This window comes from Triticum aestivum, chromosome 3A (genome assembly GCF_018294505.1).
Source record: "Triticum aestivum cultivar Chinese Spring chromosome 3A, IWGSC CS RefSeq v2.1, whole genome shotgun sequence".
In the NCBI taxonomy this organism is placed as follows: Eukaryota; Viridiplantae; Streptophyta; class Magnoliopsida; order Poales; family Poaceae; genus Triticum; species Triticum aestivum.
Window position 1 is genome coordinate 548,957,788 of NC_057800.1, and position 21,346 is coordinate 548,979,133.

The window sequence follows — 21,346 nt, forward strand, 5'->3', positions numbered from 1 at the left end:
CTTAAGTGATTGGCGTCAATGGACGACCAATGCTGATAAGTTCACTGCTCGTTGGAGCAGGCAATGATACCGACTGGGGCTCGAGCTGAGGACGGACTTCATCATCATGCACATTGTCTTCATGACCAATGTCTTCAGCTGTGTTGGGGTTAGCAGCTGGAATTTCTTCACTTACATGAGACTCTATGGAAGCAGGCTCATGGATCACAGGGCGACGTTCTTGGTTGGTTGAAGGAGGAAGAGCAATAGAGATATGTTGAACTATGAGGGGCTCTGGGGCAGCAACACGCTCTTTCTTTGAAGACTTTGAAGCCTTTGTCTTCAATCTCTTCTTGGATGGAGCATCATCAGAGGTGTTATTAAGCTTCCTCTTCCCGGCTTCGGCCTTGGCTTGCCGTGTCTTCTTCATTTCTGAAGTTGCTGAGGGGACCTTTGGCTTTGGGCTAGTCATGCTGGCAGGGAAGATAATGCTTGGTCGATCCTGCCATTGAGCTTTAGGTTGGGCTTCAACAGACTTCTTCTTTTCCTTGGCAGCCATCCTGGGGTCGATGCCAGGACGCCCAAGAGCCTTTCGGTTCTCAGCTTCATTATGCGCTTGAACACATTTCTGTGCATAATACTTCATGGGCTCGCATGAGCCTTTGGCTTCTTCATGCTTCTTGTGGAATTCAGCCTTGAGATCATGCAACATCTTCTTGAAGATTTGCACATCAGCCACACTGACCTTGGCCATGTGCTTCTTAAAATGCGTCTTCTCATGATCAATCTTGTTCTTGAGCTCGACGGTTTTCTGAGCTAAGGCCAATTCATTTGCAATAGCTCCATGAAAAGTGACGCTGAAGTCCACTAGCAGCTGCAAGTCATCAATACTGATGCTCTGGTCGTCAAACCATTCATCGATGAAGTTGTTCAGAATGTCAACATCAAAGAGGGTGGATCATTGAATATCTCCGCCTCTTGCTTGCTCTTGATCAGCATCTCTAGAGCTTCATCACCAAGATCTTCATCACTGGACAAATCGATGGTGTCTTCATTGTTGTGTAGAATGGAAGCAGGAGTCAAGTCATGCCCAGGAATCTTCTTGGGCTTCTTGGTCTTCTTGATCTTCTTGGAGACACGAGACAAGTCTTCGGACTGCACATTGGGTTCAGAAGGTGCATCCTTCAAGGGCTTCATAGGCAAAGCGGTTGGTGCAGCAGAGGGCTTCGAAGCTTTTGTCTTCTTCTTCTGCTTCGGTGGTGTTGGCACATCTTCAGAGTCTGCTTCATCAGCAGATTGATCCACCATGGCCCTCTGAGCAGAAATGTGGGAGAGGAGCCCATCGAAGTTGGTGAAGGGGCTGATGACATTGGGATTGGCTTCGTGTGTGCCATCCTGTCTTGGAGCAGAAGGACCGGGGTTGAAGTTGAGTCCAAGCTCCTTTCTATTCTTGGCAGCTGACTCCTTAGTAAACTGATAGTTGCGCTTGAAGATATTGTCGTCACGACACCATAGAAAATACGATGGGTCGGCATTTTCAGGTTGCGGTCCTTTGACCATGCAAGGATAGAACCCATGAGCAATAGCTCTAGGCTTCGACTTAGGTTGCAGATTTTTGTAGAGAATATCACCCCACGGGAGCTTGATAATGTTCTTCTCAGCATATTCAGCAGTGACGAAGTTGTACTTGAACCACTGTTCTCCCCAATATCTTCGGATCCGTTGAATCCGGGTCTTGCGCTGATTGTAGTTCTCCTCAGGATCTGTCTTGTATAGTTCATATAGATCCGGAGGCAGACCTAGAGCAATATTTCCACGGTGCTGTCTGCCACCCTTACTAGGAGATTTCTCAGTGGCCATGATATTCAGACAGATAGGCTTCAGAACAGTGAAAGGCTTCTGTCTACTGGTCAAACAAGAATTGGCTTCAGGGGAGTGAATGTGATGTTGTAAGAACTCTGCAAATGAATGCAGACTATGAGAACCAAAGGATTCTCCCACAGACATGCACCTGTGACAGCATTAGAGATGCGAGGGAAGGGAAGAGGTCATATGCATCCTCAATAGATTTTGAAGATAAATCAGCTTGAAGACATTGACCTCATAGAGCGAAAACATTCACTTATTTGAAGAGAGTCGGTTCCAAATATGTACGAATCCAGGAATAAGTACAAGTGAGGAATCTAACTAGTTATGAAGCATAAGTGAATATACTTTGCAAGATATGAGATTCAGAAAGAGACAGATCCATATTTGGAAGAGTATAAACCACTTTTGAGTGAAGTGGATGGATTTGACAGATCAAAAAGACTGTAAAAAGTGAGATTTATTTACCCCAAACGAACTGCTAGATGAGGCGGAAGGGAGGCCAAGCAGTTCCAATCTCCCGCGCCCTAACTCGGAAGTGGAAGACACCTACGACAGCGGCGGAGAAGACGAGGTCCGCGACCGGCGAGAGGACGGCATCGAAGAGGTCACGGCAGCTAATCACTTCGTCTTCGGCGTCGACATGAGCTAGTGGTGGCGCTAGGGTTTGAGCGAGGTGGCGAGGTGGAAGAGGAGATAATGACCGCATGAGATGGGTATTTATAAGGTAGAGGGTTGCATAGCGCAATTACACAGGTGCCCCTGGCGGTTCACATCTGATGGACACGTGGCATGCATGCAACTCATTGAAAGTTGTTCCATGTTCCCACACACGCCTGGTTTGTCGGGTGGTCATTCCGGCTTCTCCGGCATTCAGGCAAAAGAGATATAACATTGAAAGAGGTTTTAAATGTGCGTCTTTGTATCTTCAGCTGACAAGGATGCAGTGAAGACATTCGATAGGTTTCAACAGAATGCATATGACTAGATAGAGAGAGTTTGAGGAAGAAGCACAGAAGGGGTTAGGGTCCGATCACATTCACATAGTTTAGAAAATGACAAAGTCGAAGACATAGCTATAAGTGAATGCTATAGAGGACAGAACATCATATATATATATATATATATATATCTTATCCTAAAGGACCAAATCAACATTGCGAAGATAAACCTTGAAGTCAAATCAATGTTGAAGACAAACCAAATGTGAATATAAAACAATCAAGACGCCAAACGCAAATCTTTGATAAGGTTTGGTGGTGGCGTTACCCACCGTATAGGAAGTATTAGACCCAGACATGGCGCACAATTTTCATGGCGCTCTGAAGTCAAATTTCACGTTAATGTATTCACACTTAGAGGCTAAGTCTTCATTGATTGGAGATATACGTTACTTCGTGTGTTGCACATCTAAGTCATTAATATGTATAAGTGTTAGGATGTGTGTCCAATCATAACACATTTGAGGGTTCTAAGATATTTAGCTCCCACCGCAACTTGCAAAACTTTTTCTCATCCAAGGGCTTTGTCAAGATATCTGCCAATTACTTTTCAGTGTTGACATGAATGGTATCAATATCTTCCTTCCTTCATGATATGATCTCTGAGAAAGTGATGACGCATCTGAATGTTGTTGGCAATCTTGATGGTGCTTTCATTGTCGCAGTAGAGTGGCACATGCTTCAGGTGGATGCCATAGACCTTGAGAGTTTGCTTCATCCATAGAAGCTAAGCGCAGCAAGATCCAACAGCAATGTATTCGGATTCGGTAGTGGAGAGAGATACACAATTCTGCTTCTTTGAAGACCAACAAACAAGAGATCGTCCAAGAAAGTGACATGTGCCTGATGTAGACTTGCGATCAACCTTGTCACGAATATAATCAGCATATGAGAATCCAACTAGATCAAACTCTAAGCCCTTGGGATACCATAATCCTAGTGTTGGGGTGTAAGCCAAATATCGAAGAATTCGCTTCACAGCTAAGTGATGCGATTCCTTTGGTGCCGCTTGGAGTCGGGCACACATGCAAACGCTAAGCATTATATCTGGCCTAGATGCACATAATAAGTAGAGTAAAGAACCAATCATGGAGCGGCATACCTTTTCGTCGAACTCTTTACCATCATCGTCGGGGCCCAGATGACTTTTGGTTGGCATTGGCGTCGTGTACCCTTTGCAGTCTTGCATTCCAAACTTCTTCAGGCAATCTTTGAGGTATTTTTCTTATGAAATGAAGATGCCATTGCTCTGCTGACGTATTTGAAGACCAAGGAAGAATTTCAGCTCAGCCATCATGGACATCTGATATTTCTCTTGCATCATATGCCCAAACTCTTCACTGTATCTCTTGTCAGTGCAGCCGAAGATAATGTCATCCACATAGATTTGGCATACAAACAGTTCACCATCATATGTCTTTGTGAACAGAGTGGGATCTAGTGAACCAGGTTTGAAGCCTTTGCTCTTTAGGAAGTCTTTGAGTGTGTCATACCAAGCGTGAGGTTCTTGTTTGAGGCCATACAATGCCTTGTTGAGCTTGTATACCATGTCAGGACGCTTTGGATCTTCAAAACCAGGTGGTTGTGCAACATACACTTCTTCAATTTTTCCATTAAGAAAGGCACTTTTGACATCCATTTGATACAGAAGAATCTTGTTGTGGTTGGCATAGGCTAGCAGTATGCGAATGGCTTCAAGGCTAGCCACATGAGCAAATGTTTCATCGAAGATAATCCCTTCAACTTGTGTGTAACCATGAGCAATGAGACGAACCTTGTTTTTGAAAACTTGACCATGCTCATCTTGTTTGTTGTGAGGATCTGGACGCTTTACTAGCTCCCACACATTGTTCATCTCGAACTGTTGAAGCTCTTCTTGCATAGCTTGAATCCATTCAGGTTCCATGAAGGCTTCATCAACTTTCTTGGGTTCAGATATAGAGACAAATGCAAAGTGCCCACAAAATTTTTCTAGTTGTGTTGCTCTTGAACGAGTGAGTGGACCAGGTGCATTGATGCTATCAATTATCTTCTCAATCTGTACTTCATTTGCAACACAAGGATGAACTGTACAAAGATTTTTCCCTTGTTGATCATTGTCTTCATCTTCAGCATTGGCTTCAGGCCGAGCTATGTCTTCAGGCTGATTAGGTGCAGAAATGATGATTTCCTCTTCAGCATGTGCCTCTGAAGGTATGATTTCTCTAGTACCCATAAGCTTGATAGATTCACTTGGTGTAGCTTCATCTAGAACATTTGGTAGGTGCTCTCTGATAACCCACAAGTATTGGGGATCACAACAGTTTTCGAGGGTAGAGTATTCAACCCAAATTTATTGATTCGACACAAGGGGAGCCAAAGAATATTCTCAAGTATTAGCAGCTGAGTTGTCAATTCAACCACACCTGGAAAACTTAATATATGCAGCTAAGTATTTAGTGTCAAAGTAGTACGATAGTAGTGGTAACGGTAGAAAAAGAAATAGTTTTGGTTTTATAGTGATAGGAACACTAGCAACGGAAAAGTAAATAAGCAAAGATCAATATGTGAAAAGCTCGTAGGCAACGGATCAGTGATGCATAATTATGTCGGATGCGATTCCTCGTGCAATAGTTATAACATAGGATGACACAGAACTAGCTCCAATTCATCAATGTAAGGTAGGCATGTGTAACGACCAAATCTCGGAGGATTTGAGTCTCCGTGCTTACCGTGCTAGTCCCTAGATCGAACTCACTAGCACACACAGTATAAATGAATACCAAGATAGCAAGTGTATCATTTATTACATTGTACGATCCAGAATATATAAAATAAAACAATCTGCATAGCACTTGGCGCAATCAAACAGTGGAAAGCAGAAGAAAATAACGATGAGTCCCATCATAGCCCACTGGCGATGTTGAGTGGAGACTCGCGACCCTAACGGTACCTTACTCTTCGTCTGAATATACTGCAACATGAGACGTTGCAGCCATATAGGTCAATACTTGGAATGTATTGGCAAGTTACACAGGACTAATAATATAGCAGACCTACATGTATATGCATAGTACAACAAAAGGAAGGCTTGAGGGTTTATTTTTGCAGAAAGGCGATTTTATCCTAATAACTACCTAATAGTCAAATTTTTAATTTAGTTCTTTTATTACTACAATTATACGCACAAGGTTGAGTTGGCAAAAATCAACTCCAACCTACCCTTTATTAAGTTTTCCCACAAATATTATTAAGTGTCACATCTGTCAAGATCATGCAACAACTGTAATGGCATAGTCGCTCAAAGTTGCCCATAACCAGGGACACAGCTAATCATGATTAGTTTGTAATACTATGCAGAGTTTAATACGCTTTACCCACTGGACCCAACCCGAAGATTGAGACGAAGTCTTTCAGAAGCAGTCCCCTAGTCCCAACAGGAGGCCCATCCCAACTATTATATCTACATCCGCTGGCACATCCCGGTAAGGGTTCCACAACTGATCAACTAAGCCAGAGCTCATTTAGCCAGTGGTCGCACATGGGAGCTACTAGTCACTAAGTCTGTCTGAGACCTCCCTAGCAATACCAATTCCTCCCAGCGGTGAATTAAATCCTGAGTTACTACTCAAATTATTATATATATAATCCTCACATAAGCTCAATGAATACACGAACCAATCCCCGTCTACATAGCATATCAACTAAAACTACCACGATCTGCAGTGACGGGAGATAGCTCAACAATATAGCAAAAATAATATAATAATCCTATACATGCATATATTCATAGTGTGATATAACTACATGCATAGAAAACAATAGTTAAGTGATGATCAACATGTAACTTGCCTTGGTTCTGGTTTAGAAAGTCACACTCCTGACAATAGTTCGCGTCGCACTCCGGACAATCTACACGTTTCACACAATTCAACAAATCAATCACTGGAACACGAAAAGAACCAAAACAAAACCAACAGCAAGAAAACCATTTTTAAAACTCAACAACAGTAGCATAACATCACCTAAATTGCACTACGATCAAAAGGCAAAAAGAATCACTCGATTACGATAAACGGTTTGAAAGTTACGACCTCCGGAAGATTCAATTCAAATTCAAACGAATTCAAATTTAAACAGTGCAAACATGTGCAAAGTTGGTACTGTGATAATGTTCTGATTTTTGTGAGTGCACAGGAAAATTATTACCTAAATTGGATATGTCGACTAAAAGATATAGCTAGTTGAAGTTTTAGCTGAAATCTGAAAAAAAAACAGAAAACAACAGAAAACTCCTGCACTGTTCATGCGTGTACTGTAGCTGGTTGCTACGTGGCAGCACGAGATTTGTGGAAAAACTCCTGCGCGTGTGTGCTCACCGGAAGCAGAGGAACGGCAGCGGCGGTCTCGGGCGTCGGCGGCGGCGTCTCTCCGATGATGCTCCGGCGAAGATGAAGGGACGGACGGGTGCAGCGGTGAGTGGCGGAGGTGGTGGTGGTGAGTACGGTGACGGGGACGTCCTCTACAGACGGCGGCGTCGCGAACTCCGGCGAGCTCCGGTGAAGTCGGCCGGCGTGTTCCTCTCCCTCTGCTGCGTTTCCGGCAACACAAAGACGTCAGGCGGGGGCAGCTTCGAGCGGGGAATCGAGTGGAGTAGGCGGCGCGGCTCTGTGAGTTCTTACGGTGACGGCACCGTCCGGCGGACTTGGAGCTCCTCCGGCGAGATCCGTTTCGCCCTAACTGCTCGTGCGGACGAGGAAAGGACGGAGAAGGGGCTGCGGTAGGGTTCTTCAGGGTCCTGGGCTCGCGCGTGATGTCCCTGGCTCGCACGGGATCGACCAGGCGCCGGATTGATCCGGGTCGGCCTCGACGTGCGTGCGATGCCGTGTTCGGCTCGGGGAAGCAGAGGAACAGGGCGCGTGGGGCCCGCGGGTTAGCGGCTGAAGCGATGCGGTTGGGCTGGCAGCGTGGGTGTTGCTGGGCCACGGGCTAGCTGGGCTGCGCTGCGGCGCTGCGTTGCTTCTTTTGTTTTTTTAAACACAACCCCAGCAGCAAAATAAATAAAATAGAATACACAATATAATATCTAAATAAAAATACCTAGACAGAAAGTAAAAATAGCCCTATAGCTATAAACGATAGGAACACTATTTCCAGTACTAATGCAATTTTGTAAAATCCTTTTGATGCAAAAGGCCACACAAACAGTAAAATAACACACAACTAATTTTTTGGGGAAAATTGAAAAGTACCAAAACAAAGTAGATGCACTGGAAATAATATTCTAGACATTATGAACATTTTTAAAACAGAGGAGAAGTCATGTTATCTCCGCTCCAATAAATTGCCTTTAGGTGCATAATGATTCGAATATTGCAGAAAGACAAATAATGCATGGAAAATATGAGATGCATATGAATGATCTAATAACATCCTAATTTAGGAAATTGGGATGTTACAAACCTATCCCCCTTAAGATGAATCTCGCCATCGAGATTCGGGCTGGCTAGCAAATAGGTGTGGGTGATCCTTCCTGAGATCTTCCTCTCGTTCCCAGGTAGCTTCCTCCTCTATATGATGATCCCACTGAACCTTGCATAACTTGATTGTTTTGGTGCGAGTAACTCTCTCTGCTGTCTCCAAAATCTTAACAGGTTTCTCCTCATATGTCAAATCACTCTCCAACTGAATTGCCTCAAGTGGCATTGTGTCCCTCAATGGAACATCCATCATCTCTGCATGGCACTTCATCAACTGAGATACATGAAACACATTATGAACTCCTAACAAGGATTCTGGCAACTCCAGCTGATAAGCTACCTCTCCTCAATGCTGCAAGATCTTGTAAGGCCCCACAAAACGTGGTGCTAACTTACCTTTGATTCCAAACCTCTTAATTCCACGAAGTGGTGAAAATCTAAGGTATGCACGGTCTCCTACCTCATATGTCACCTCCTTACGTTTCGCATCTGCATAACTCTTCTGCTTGGACTGTGCTATCTTCAGCCTATCACGAATCAACTTGACCTTCTCCTCAGCATCTCTGATCAAGTCTGGTCCAAAGAACTGATGCTCTCCAACCTCATCCCACATCAACGGTGTCCTGCACTTCCTACCATACAATACCTCTAATGGTGCCATCTTCAGACTAGCCTGGTAACTATTATTATATGAGAACTCTGTATAAGGTAAATTATCATCCCAACTGGACCCATAGTCCAAGGCACAAGCCCTCAACATATCCTCCAAAATCTGATTTACCCTCTCTGTCTACCCATCTGTCTGTGGATGGAAAGTTGTACTGAACTCCAGCCTGGTGCCCAAGGATTCATGCAACTGACGCCAAAATTTGGATGTGAATAGAGTACCCCTATTAGACACTACCTTCCTTGGAACTCCATGCAAACAAACAATTTTAGACATATAAATCTTTGCTGGTTGAGCACTGGTATAAGTAGTCCTTACTGGGATGAAGTGAGCAACTTTAGTCAAACGGTCAACAACCACCCAAATAGAATCATATCCTGACTGAGTCCTGGGTAGACCTGTAATGAAATCCATACCAATCTCATCCCACTTCCATTCAGGTATAGGCAATGTCTGTAACAAACATGCTGGTCTCTGATATTCCGCCTTAACTCTCTGGCACACATCACATGTTGCAATATATCCAGCAATTTCCCTCTTTAGGCTAGGCCACCAAAATCTTTCCCTCAAATCCAAATACATCTTAGTATTACCTAGGTGAATAGAATAAGGTGAATCATGTGCCTCCTGAAGAATCAACTTTCTGATATTTGCATTCTGAGGTACACAAATACGCTTCTCAAACCATATGGCTCCATGTTCATCCTCATGGAAACCTTCTGCCTTACCTTTAACCATATTCTCTTTTATCTCAGCAATCTCCTTATCACCCTTTTGAGCTTCTCTGATCCTGTCAAGCAAAGTAGGCTTTACCTCTAGTGTTGCTAAATATCCCTTAGGAACCACCTCCAACCTGAGATTCCTAAACTGTTCACATAACTCTGGTGGCATATCATCTATTAACCGCATTAACATGGCTCCTGCGACTCAATGCATCAACAACAACATTACCTTACCAGGATGATACTGCACATTCAAATATTAATCCTTAATAAGATCCAACCATCTCCTCTGCCTGAGGTTCAAATCCCTCTGAGTAAATATATACTTCAAGCTCTTATGATCAGTAAATATATCACAATGATTACCAATAAGATATGGCCTCCAAGTTTTCAATGCATGCACAACTGAGGCTAACTCCAAATCATGTGTAGGATAATTATGCTCGTGATTCTTGAAAGCTGGCTTCACATTCATCAGTCCAAACAAATTTCTTCTCCTTCTTCAGCAATTCAGTCATAGGCTTTGCAATCTTCTCAATAAACCTCCTGTAATAACCTGCAAGGCCCAAAAAGATGCGAATCTCTCCAACTGTCGTGGGTGTCTCCCACTCTGTAACTGTAGCAACCTTAGATGGATCAACTACAACTCCATTACCTGACACAACATGTCCAAGGAATGCTACCTCATCTAGCCAAAACTCACATTTGCTGAACTTGGCATATAGCTGATGTTCCCTTAGTTTCTCCATTGCCAAACGCAGATGCACCTCATGCTCTTGTTTATTCTTGGAGAACACCAATATATCATCAATGAAAACAACCACAAATTTATCCAAGAACTCCATAAACACCTTGTTCATCATATTCATGAAGTATACAGGAGCGTTAGTCGATCTAAATGACATAATAGTATATTCATACAACCCATACCTCATAGTAAAAGCGGTATTTGGAATATCTTGCTCACGAATCTTCAATTGATGATAACCAGAACGAAGATCAATCTTAGAAAACACAGTAGCTCCCTCCAACTGGTCAAACAGCTCATTTATCATAGGCCAAGAATACTTATTCTTAATGGTTACCTCATTCAGAGAACGATAATCAACACACATCCTCAAGGTCCCATCCTTCTTCTCCACAAACAAAACTGGAGCTCCCCAAGGTGATGAACTTGGGCGAATAAATCCTTGTGCCTGCAATTCTCTTATCCGCCTCTTCAATTCCTCCAACTCTTGAGGAGGCATTCTATACAGTCTCTTTGCAATAGGTCCAGTGCCTGGTATTAAATCATTAAGAAACTCAATATCTCTATCCGGTGGCACACCTGGCAACTCCTCTGGAAACACATCTGGATAATCCCTCACAACTGGCACCTCTTCCAAGCTACCCCCCTTAAGAGAGTTCACCTGCACCTGGTTATGCTTATACTTACACACATATTTAATCATCTTCCCTACTGGTGCACTGAGAGTAACAGACCGACTAGCACAATCAATACGACCTTTATATAACTACAACCAATCCATACCCAAAATAATATCCAGACCTTGTGACTTCAATATAATCATATTTGTAGGAAATTCATACTTCCCAATAGACAAGCTCAACTGACAACCAACACCTTCTATCATCTCAGCTCCTAGAGAACTCACTCTAATAGGCATACAAAGGCTTTTGGTTGACAAGAATAGATGAGTTATAGATATAATAGGGCTAAAGGATATGTATATATAAATATATTCTACCCATATGCATAATATGATCAAGGCAACAAAACACAACAACGAATAACACCAACAAACAAACAACAAACAATTTGATAATATTATATATATATATAGTTGAATAATTTCGACAAGATATAATTTAACAAACAAACTACCAACCAAGCAAACAATCTAGTATCTTCATACCACGAAAGTGGGCATAATCAAATACGCTAACACGATAACGTTGCAATATAAAACAAACATGAATGGTGGTCTCAGCACTAGTTCCTACTTAACTCTTCAAGATACTTGAGGGGGTTAAGTAATAAACAGTAAGAAGTATAACTAGTTGATAAAATAATTTTCACTCCTATGGCTTTTCTAATCCATTTTCTAGGGTCATGTCCTATAGTCAACACACTGCTCTGATACCATATGTAACGACCAAGCCTCGAAGGATTTGAGTCTCTATGCTTACCGTGCTAGTCCCTGGATCGAACTCGCTAGCATACACAGTATAGATGAATACCAGGATAGCAAGTGTATCATTTATTACATCGTATGATCCAGAATATATAAAATAAAATAATCTGCATAGCACTTGGCTAGCTTTATTCAATCAAACAACAGAAAGTAGCAGAAAATAATGATGAGTCCCATCATAGCCCACTGGCGATGCTAAGTGGAGACTCGCGACCCTAACGGTACCTTACTCTTCGTCTGAATATCCTGCAACATGAGACGTTGCAGCCATATAGGTCAATACTTGGAATGTATTGGCAAGTTACACAGGACTAATAATATAGCAGACCTACATGTATATGCATAGTACAACAAAAGGAAGGCTCGAGGGTTTATTTTTGCAGAAAGCCGATTTTATCCTAATAACTACCTAATAGTCAAATTTTTAATTTAGTTCTTTTATTACTACAATTATATACACAAGGTTGAGTTGGCAAAAATCAACTCCAACCTACCCTTTATTAAGTTTTCCCACAAATATTATTAAGTGTCACATCTGTCAAGATCATCCAACAACTGTAATGGCATAGTCGCTCAAAGTTGCCCATAACCGGGAACACGGATAATCATGATTAGTTTGTAATACTCTGCAGAGTTTAGTACACTTTACCCACTCGACCCAACCCGAAGATTGAGACGAAGTCTTTCAGAAGCAGTCCCTAGTCCCAATAGGAGGCCCATCCCAACTATTATATCTACATCTGCTGGCACATCCGGGTATGGGTTCCACAACTGATCAACTAAGCCAGAGCCCATTTAGCCAGTGGTCGCACATGGGAGCTACTAGTCACTAAGTCTGTCTGATCTTTTTGAGCCTGGGCGGCCGTCCACTTACATTCAGAGGGTATAAACCATGATGTTCTTGAGACCACCCTAGCAATACCAATTCCGCCCAGAGGTGAATTAAACCTTGAGTTACTACCTAAATTATTATATATATAATCCTCACATAAGCTTAATGAATACACGAACCAATCCCCGTCTACATAGCATAGCAACTAAAACTACCACGATCTGCAGTGATGGGAGATAGCTCAACAATATAGCAAAAATAATATAATAATCCTATACATGCATATATTCATAGTGTGATATAACTACATGCATAGAAAACAATAGGTAAGGGATAATCAACATGTAACTTGCCTTGGTTCTGGTTCAGAAAGTTACACTCCTGACGATAGTTCGTGTCGCACTCCGGACAATCTACACGTTTCACATAATTCATCAAATCAATCACTGGAACACGAAAAGAACCAAAACAAAACCAACAGCAAGAAAACCATTTTTAAAACTCAACAACAGTAGCATAACAGCACCTAAATTGCACTACGATCACAAGGCAAAAAGAATCACTCGATTACGATAAACGGTTTGAAAGTTACGGCCTCTAGAAGATTTAATTCAAATTCAAACGAATTCAAATTTAAACATTGCAAACATGTGCAAAGTTGGTACTGTGATAATGTTCTGATTTTTGTGAGTGCACATGAAAAAGAATTACCTAAATTGGATATGTAGACTAAAAGATATAGCTAGTTGAAGTTTTAGCTGAAATCTGAAAAAAATAAAAAACAACAGAAAACTCCTGCACTATTCGTGTGTGTATTGTAGCTGGTTGCCACATGGTAGCACGGGATTTGTGGAAAAACTCCTTCGTGTGCATGCTCACCAGAAATAGAGGAACGACAGCGGCGGTCTCGGGCATCGGCGGCGGCGCCTCTTCGGCGGTGCTCCGACGAAGGCGAAGGGACGAACAGGTGCAGCGTTGAGTGGCGGAGGTGGTGGTGGTGAGTACGGCGATGGGGGCGTCCTCTACAGACGGCGGCGTCGCGAACTCCGGCGAGCTCCTGTGAAGTTGGCCGGCGTGTTCCTCTCCCTCTGCTACGTTTTCGGCAACACAAAGACGTCAGGCGAGGACGGCTTCGAGCGGGGAATCGAGTGGAGCAGGTGGCGCGGCTCTGCGAGTTCTTACGGCGACGGCAGCGTCCGACGGACTTGGAACTCCTCCGGCGAGATCTGTTTCGCCCTAACTGCTCGTGCGGACAAGGAAAGGACGAAGAAGGGGCTGTGGTAGGGTTCTTCGGGGTCCTGGGATCGCGCGTGATGTCCCTGGCTCGCAACAGATCGACCAGGCGCCGGATCGATCTGGGTCGGCCTCGGCGTGCGTGCGGTGCCAGGTTTGCCTCGGGGAAGCAGAGGAACAGATCGTGTGGGGCCCGTGGGTCAGCGGCTGAAGCGATGCAGTTGGGCTGGCGGTGCGGGTGTTGCTGGGCCACGGGCTAGCTGGGTTGCGCTGCACTGCTTCTTTTGTTTTTTTTAAACACAACCCCAGTAGCAAAATAAATAAAATAGAATACACATTATAAAATCTAAATAAAAATACCTAGACACAAAGTAAAAATAGCCCTATAGCTACAAACGATAGGAACACTAGTTCCAATACTAATGCAATTTTGTAAAATCCTTTTGATGCAAAAGGCCACACAAACACTAAAATAACACACAATTAAAATATTTTGGGAAAATCGAAAAATACCAAAACAAAGTAGATGCACTGGAAATAATATTCTGGATATTATGAACATTTTTAAAATAGGGGAGAAGTCATGTTATCTCCGCTCCAATAAATTGCCTTTAGTTGCATAATGATACGAATATTGCAGAAAGACAAATAATGCATGGAAAATATGAGATGCATATGAATGATCTAATAACATCCTAATATAGGAAATTGTGATGTTACATCATGTATTCCAAATATAGTCATACATGCTTATGGAAAAGAACTTGCATGACATCTTTTGTCCTACCCCCCCGTGGCAGCGGGGTCCTATTGGAAACTAAGGGATATTAAAGACTCCTTTTAATAGAGTACCGGACCAAAGCATTAACACTTAGTGAATACATGAACTCCTCAAACTACAGTCATCATCGGTAAGTATCCCGATTATTGTCATTTCGGGGTTAACGGATCATAACACATAATAGGTGACTATAGACTTGCAAGATAGGATCAAGAACTCACATATATTCATGAAAACATAATAGGTTCAGATTTGAAATCATGGCACTCGGGCCCTAGTGACAAGCATTAAGCATATCAAAGCCATAGCATCATAAATCTCAGAACATAATGGATACTAGGGATCAAACCCTAACAAAACTAACTCGATTACATGATAAATCTCATCCAACCCATCATCGTCCAGCAAGCCTACGATGGAATTACTCCCGCACGGCAGTGAGCATCATGAAATTGGTGATGGAGGAAGGTTGATGATGACGATGGCGATGGATTCCCCTCTCCGGAGCCCCAAACGGACTCCAGATCAGCCTTCCCGAGAGAGATTAGGACTTGGCGGCAGCTCCGTATCGTAAAACACGATGAATCCTTCTCTCTAATTTTTTTCTCCCCAAATGTGAATATATGGAGTTGGAGTTGAGGTCAGTGGAGCGTCAGGGGCCCACGAGGCAGGGGGCGTGCCCAGGGGGGTAGGCGCGCCCCCACCCTCATGGACAGGGTGTGGGCCCCCTGGTCTTGATTCTTTCGCTAGTATTTTTTATATATTCCAAAAATATTCTCCGTTGATATTCAGGTCATTCCGAGAACTTTTATTTCTACACAAAAATAACACCATGGCAATTCTGCTGAAAACAACGTCAGTCCGGGTTAGTTCCATTCAAATCATGCAAGTTAGAGTCCAAAACAAGGGCAGAAGTGTTTGGGAAAGTATATACGATGGAGACGTATCAACTCCCCCAAGCTTAAACCTTTGCTTGTCCTCAAGCAATTCAGTTGACAAACTGAAAGTGATAAAGAAAAACTTTTACAAACTTTGTTTGTTCTTGTTGTTGTAAATATGTAAAGCCAACATTCAAGTTTTCAGCAAAGATTATGAACTAACCATATTCACAATAACATTTAGGTCTCATGTTTACTCATATCAATGGCATAATCAACTAGCGAGCAACAATAATATATCTTGGATGACAACACTTTCTCAAAACAATCATAATATGATATAACAAGATGGTATCTCGCTAGCCCTTTCCGAGATCGCAAAACATAAATGCAGAGCACCCCTGAAGATCAAGGGCTGACTAGAAATTGTAATTCATGGTGAAAGAGATCCAGTCACAGTCATACTCAATGTAAACTAATAATAATACATGCAAATGACAGCGGTGCTCTCCAACTGGTGCTTTTTAATAAGGGGATGATGACTCAACACAAAAGTAAATGGATAAGCTCTTCATAGTGGGAAGCAGGGATTTGTAGAGGTACTAGAGCTCAATTTTGAAATAGAGATGAATAATATTTTGAGTGGTATACTTTCATTGTCAACATAACAACCGAGAGATCTCGATATCTTCCATTCTACACACATTATAGGCGGTTCCAAAGCAGAATGGTAAAGTTTATACTCCCCCACCACCAACAAGCATCAATCCATGGCTTGCCCAAAACAACGGGTGCCTCCAACTAACAACAATCCTGGGGGAATTTTGTTTGCAATTATTTTGATTTGATTTGAGCATGGGACTGGGCATCCTGGTGACCAGCCATTTTCTCGTGAGTGAGGAGCGAAGTCCACTCTTATTGAGAATAACCCGCCTAGCATGGAAGATACATACAAGCCTAGTTGATACATGAGCTATTCGAGCATACGAAACATAATTTTTATTTGAAATTTTAGAGTTTTTCACATACAAATTTACTAGGAACGGCAGGTAGATACCGCATATAGGAAGGTATGGTGGAATCATATGGAGTAACTTTTGGGGTTTATGGAGTTGGATGCACAAGCAGTATTCCTGCTTAGTACAAGTGAAGGCTAGAAAGAGACTGGGAAGCGACCAGCTAGAGAGCGACAACAGTCATGAACATGCATTAAAATTAATCAACACTGAATGCAAGCATGAGTAGGATATAATTCACCATGAACATAAATATCGTGGAGGCTATGTTGATTTTGTTTCAACTACATGCGTGAACATGTGCCAAGTCAAGCCACTCGAATCGTTCAAAGGAGGATACCACCCTATCATACCACATCATAACCATTTTAATAGCATGTTGGCATTCAAGGTAAACCATTATAAACTCCTAGAAAATTAAGTATGACATGAGAAACTATAATCTCTAATTGTCATTGCAAACATGTTTCATTCATAATAAGCTGAATCGGGAATGATGAACTAATCATATTTACAAAAACAAGAGAGGTCGAGTTCATACCAGCTTCTCTCATCTCAATCAGTTCATCATATATCGTCATTATTGCCTTTCACTTGCACAACCGAATGGTGTGGATAATAATAATAGTGCACATGCATTGGACTAAGCTGGAATCTGCAAGCATTCAATTCAAGGGATAAGACAAGGTAATATGGGCTCTTTGTTAGATCAACAATAATGTATATGAGAGCCACTCAACATTTTCATCATGGTCTTCTCCTGTTGACCCCGAAAGAAAAGAAAAGGAACAAAACTATTTACATGGGAAAACTCCCAACAAGCAAAAGAAGAATGAGAAATCTTTTTGGGTTTTCTTTTAATTATTACTACTACAAGCATGGAAAGTAAACTAGCTAAAAGCTACAACTAATTATTTTGGTGTTTTTCTTAAGGTTATTCAAACACACAAGAAGAAGGCTTAAAAAGAAATTAAACTAGCATGGATAGTACAATGAAAAAGTATGAGCACCGACAACTGGAATGAATGTGTGAACATGAATGTAATGTCGGTGAGAGATACGTACTCCCCCAAGCTTAGGCTTTTCGCCTAAGCTGGTCTATGGCCACGGCTGGCCTGGTGGATGATTTTTTCCAGAGGAAGACGAAGTGTGTGGGTGCAAGAATAAGTGGAGGAGGCCCACGTGGGGTCCACGAGGTAGGGGGTGCGCCGCAGGGGGGTGGGCATGCCCTCCACCCTCGTGGGCACATGGTGAGGCCCCCTGTTGTGTTCTCAGTGCCAATAATTCTTAAATATTCTAGAAAAAATCATATTAAATTTTCAGGGCATTTGGAGAACTTCTATTTTCGGGGTATTTTTTATTGCAAGGATAATTCAGAAAACAGACAGAAAATACTATTTTTGCTTATTAAATCTAAATAACAAAAAGTAAAAAGAGGGTATGGAGAGTTGTGCTTTCTAACTTCATCCATCTCATGCTCATCAAAAGGAATCCACTAACAAGGTTGATCAAGTCTTGTTAACAAACTCTTTTCGAATTTTCAAATAACACTAGGTTACCTCAACGGGGATATGCACATCCCCAACAATAAGAATATCATATTTCTTCTTGACAGTAGGAAGAGGAAATTCAAAACCTCCAATAGTAATTGTTTGAATTTTTCCAATAGAATTGATACTGTGGACTTGAGGTTGTTTCCTCGGAAAGTGTACCATATGCTCATTACCATTAACATGAAAAGTGACATTGCCTTTGTTGCAATCAATAACAGCCCCTGCAGTATTCAGAAAGGGTCTACCAAGAATAATAGATATACTATCATCCTCGGGAATATCAAGAATAACAAAGTCCATTAAAATAGTAACTTTTGCAACCACAACAGGCACATCCTCACAAATACCGACAGATATAGCAGTTGATTTATCAGCCATTTGCAAAGATATTTCAGTAGGTGTCAACTTATTCAAATCAAGTCTACGATATTAAGACAGAGGCATAACACTAACACTGGCTCCGAGATCACATAAAGCAGTTTTAACATAGTTTCTCTTAATGGAGCATGGTATAGTTGGTACTCCTGGATCTCCAAGTTTATTTGGTATTCCACCCTTAAAAGTATAATTAGCAGGCGTGGTGGAAATTTCAGCTTCCGGTATCTTTTTTTTATTAGTAACAATATCCTTCATGTACTTAGCATAAGGGTTCATTTTAAGCATATCAGTCAAACGCATACACAAAAAGATAGGTCTAATCATTTCAGCAAAGCGCTCAAAATCCTCATCATTCTTTTCTTGGATGGTTTAGGAGGAAAAGGCATGGGTTTCTGAACCCATGGTTCTCTTTCTTTACCGTGCTTCCTAGCAACGAAGTCTCTCTTATCATAACATCGATTCTTTGATTGTGGGTTATCAAGATCAACAGAAGGTTCAATCTCTACATCATTATTATTGCTAGGTTGAGCATCAACATGAACATCATCATTAACATTATCACTAGGTTCATGTTCATTACTAGATTGTGTTTCAACATCAGAAATAGAAATATCATTAGGATTCTCAGGTGTGTCTACAACATGTTCACTAGAAGCATGCAAAGTCCTATCATTTTTCTTTTTTCTTCTTCTTAGAAGAACTAGGTGCATCAACATTAGTTCTCTGAGAATCTTGCTCAATTCTCTTAGGGTGTGCTACCTCTTGAGCACTGCGTTGGTTTTCCCTTGAAGAGGAAAGGGTGATGCAGCAAAGTAGCGTAAGTATTTCCCTCAGTTTTTGAGAACCAAGGTATCAATCCAGTAGGAGGCCACGCACGAGTCCCTCGCACCTACACAAACAAATAAAATCCTCGCAACCAATGCAATAAAGGGGTTGTTAATCCCTTCACGGTCACTTACGAAAGTGAGATCTAATAGATATCATAATATAATATTTTTGGTATTTTTATGATAAAGATGCAAAGTAAAGAAACCAAAATAAATGGAAAAAGAAATAGCTTGTTGACGGAAGATTAATATGATGGAAAATAGACTCGGGGGCCATAGGTTTCACTACTGGCTTCTCTCGAGAGCATAAGTATTATGGTGGATAAACAAATTACTGTTGAGCAATTGACAGAATTGAGCATAGTTATGAGAATATCTAGGTATGATCATGTATATAGGCATCATGTCCGAGACAAGTAGACCGACTCCTGCCTGCATCTACTACTATTACTCCACACATCGACCGCTATCCAGCATGCATCTAGAGTATTAAGTTCAAAAGAACAGAGTAACACTTGAAGCAAGATGACATGATGTAGAGGGATAAACTCATGCAATATGAAATAAACCCCATCTTGTTATCCTCGATGGCAACAATACAATACGTGCCTTGCTGCCCCTACTGTCACTGGGAAAGGACACCGCAAAATTGAACCCAAAGCTAAGCACTTCTCCCATTGCAAGAAAGATCAATCTAGTAGGCCAAACCAAACTGATAATTTGAAGAGACTTGCAAAGATAACCAATCATACATAAAATAATTCAGAGAAGATTCAAATATTGTTCATAGATAAACTTGATCATAAACCCACAATTCAACAGCCTCAACAAACACACCACAAAAGATGATTACATCGAATAGATCTCCACAAGAGAGGGGAGAACTTTGTATTGAGATCCAAAAAGAGAGAAGAAGCCATCTAGCTAATAACTATGGACCCGAAGGTCTAAGGTAAACTACTCACACTTCATCGGAGAGGCTATGGTGTTGATGTAGAAGCCCTCCGTGATCGATGCCCCCTCCGGCGGAGCTCCGGAAAAGGCCCCAAGATGGGATCTCAGGGATACAGAAAGTTACAGCGATGGAATTAGGGTTTTGGCTTCGTATCTGGTAGTTTGGGGGTGCGTAGGTATATATAGGAGGAAGAAGTATGTTGGTGGAGCAACATGGGCCCCACAAGGGTGGAGGGCGCACCTGGGGGGGGGGGGGTAGGCGCGCCCCCTACCTCGTGCCCTCCTGGTTGCTTTCTTGATGTAGGGTCCAAGTCCTCTGGATCATGTTCGTTACAAAAATCACGTTCTCGAAGGTTTCATTCCGTTTGGACTCCGTTTGATATTCTTTTTCTGCGAAACTCTGAAATAGGCAAAAAACAACAATTTTGGGCTGGGCCTCCGGTTAATAGGTTAGTTCCAAAAATAATATAAAAGTGTATAATAAATCCCAATAATGTCCAAAATGGGATATAATATAGCATGGAACAATAAAAAATTATAGATACGTTGGAGACGTATCAAGCATCCCAAAGCTTAATTCCTGCTCGTCCTCAAGTAGGTAAATGATAAAAACAGAATTTTTGATGTGGAATGCTACTTGGCATAATTTCAATGTAATTCTCTTAATTGTGGTATGAATATTCAGAACCGAAAGATTCAAGACAAAAGTTCAATATTGACATAGAAATAATAATACTTCAAGCATACTAACTAAGCAATTATGTCTCTTCAAAATAACATGGCCACAGAAAGTTATCCCTACAAAATCATATAGTCTGGCTATGCTCCATCTTCACCACACAAAGTATTTAAATCATGCACAACCCTGATGACAAGCCAAGCAATTGTTTCGTACTTTTGGCGTTCTCAAACTTTTTCAATCTTCATGCAATACATGAGCATGAGCCATGGACATAGCACTATATGTGGAATAGAATGGTGGTTGTGGAGAAGACAAAAAGGGAG

At 41.8% G+C, this 21,346-nt stretch overlaps 1 long non-coding RNA gene across 1 annotated transcript; it reads right to left on the minus strand.

Annotated features, from left to right (window-relative positions):
• Positions 1–6,989: 6,989 nt before the first annotated feature.
• Positions 6,990–7,679, minus strand: LOC123058599 (uncharacterized). Its single transcript, XR_006427243.1, has 2 exons — positions 7,508–7,679; positions 6,990–7,416 (listed from the first exon to the last, which is right to left on the minus strand). It is a non-coding gene; the product is annotated as an uncharacterized lncRNA (long non-coding RNA).
• Between the last annotated feature and the right edge of the window lie 13,667 nt (positions 7,680–21,346).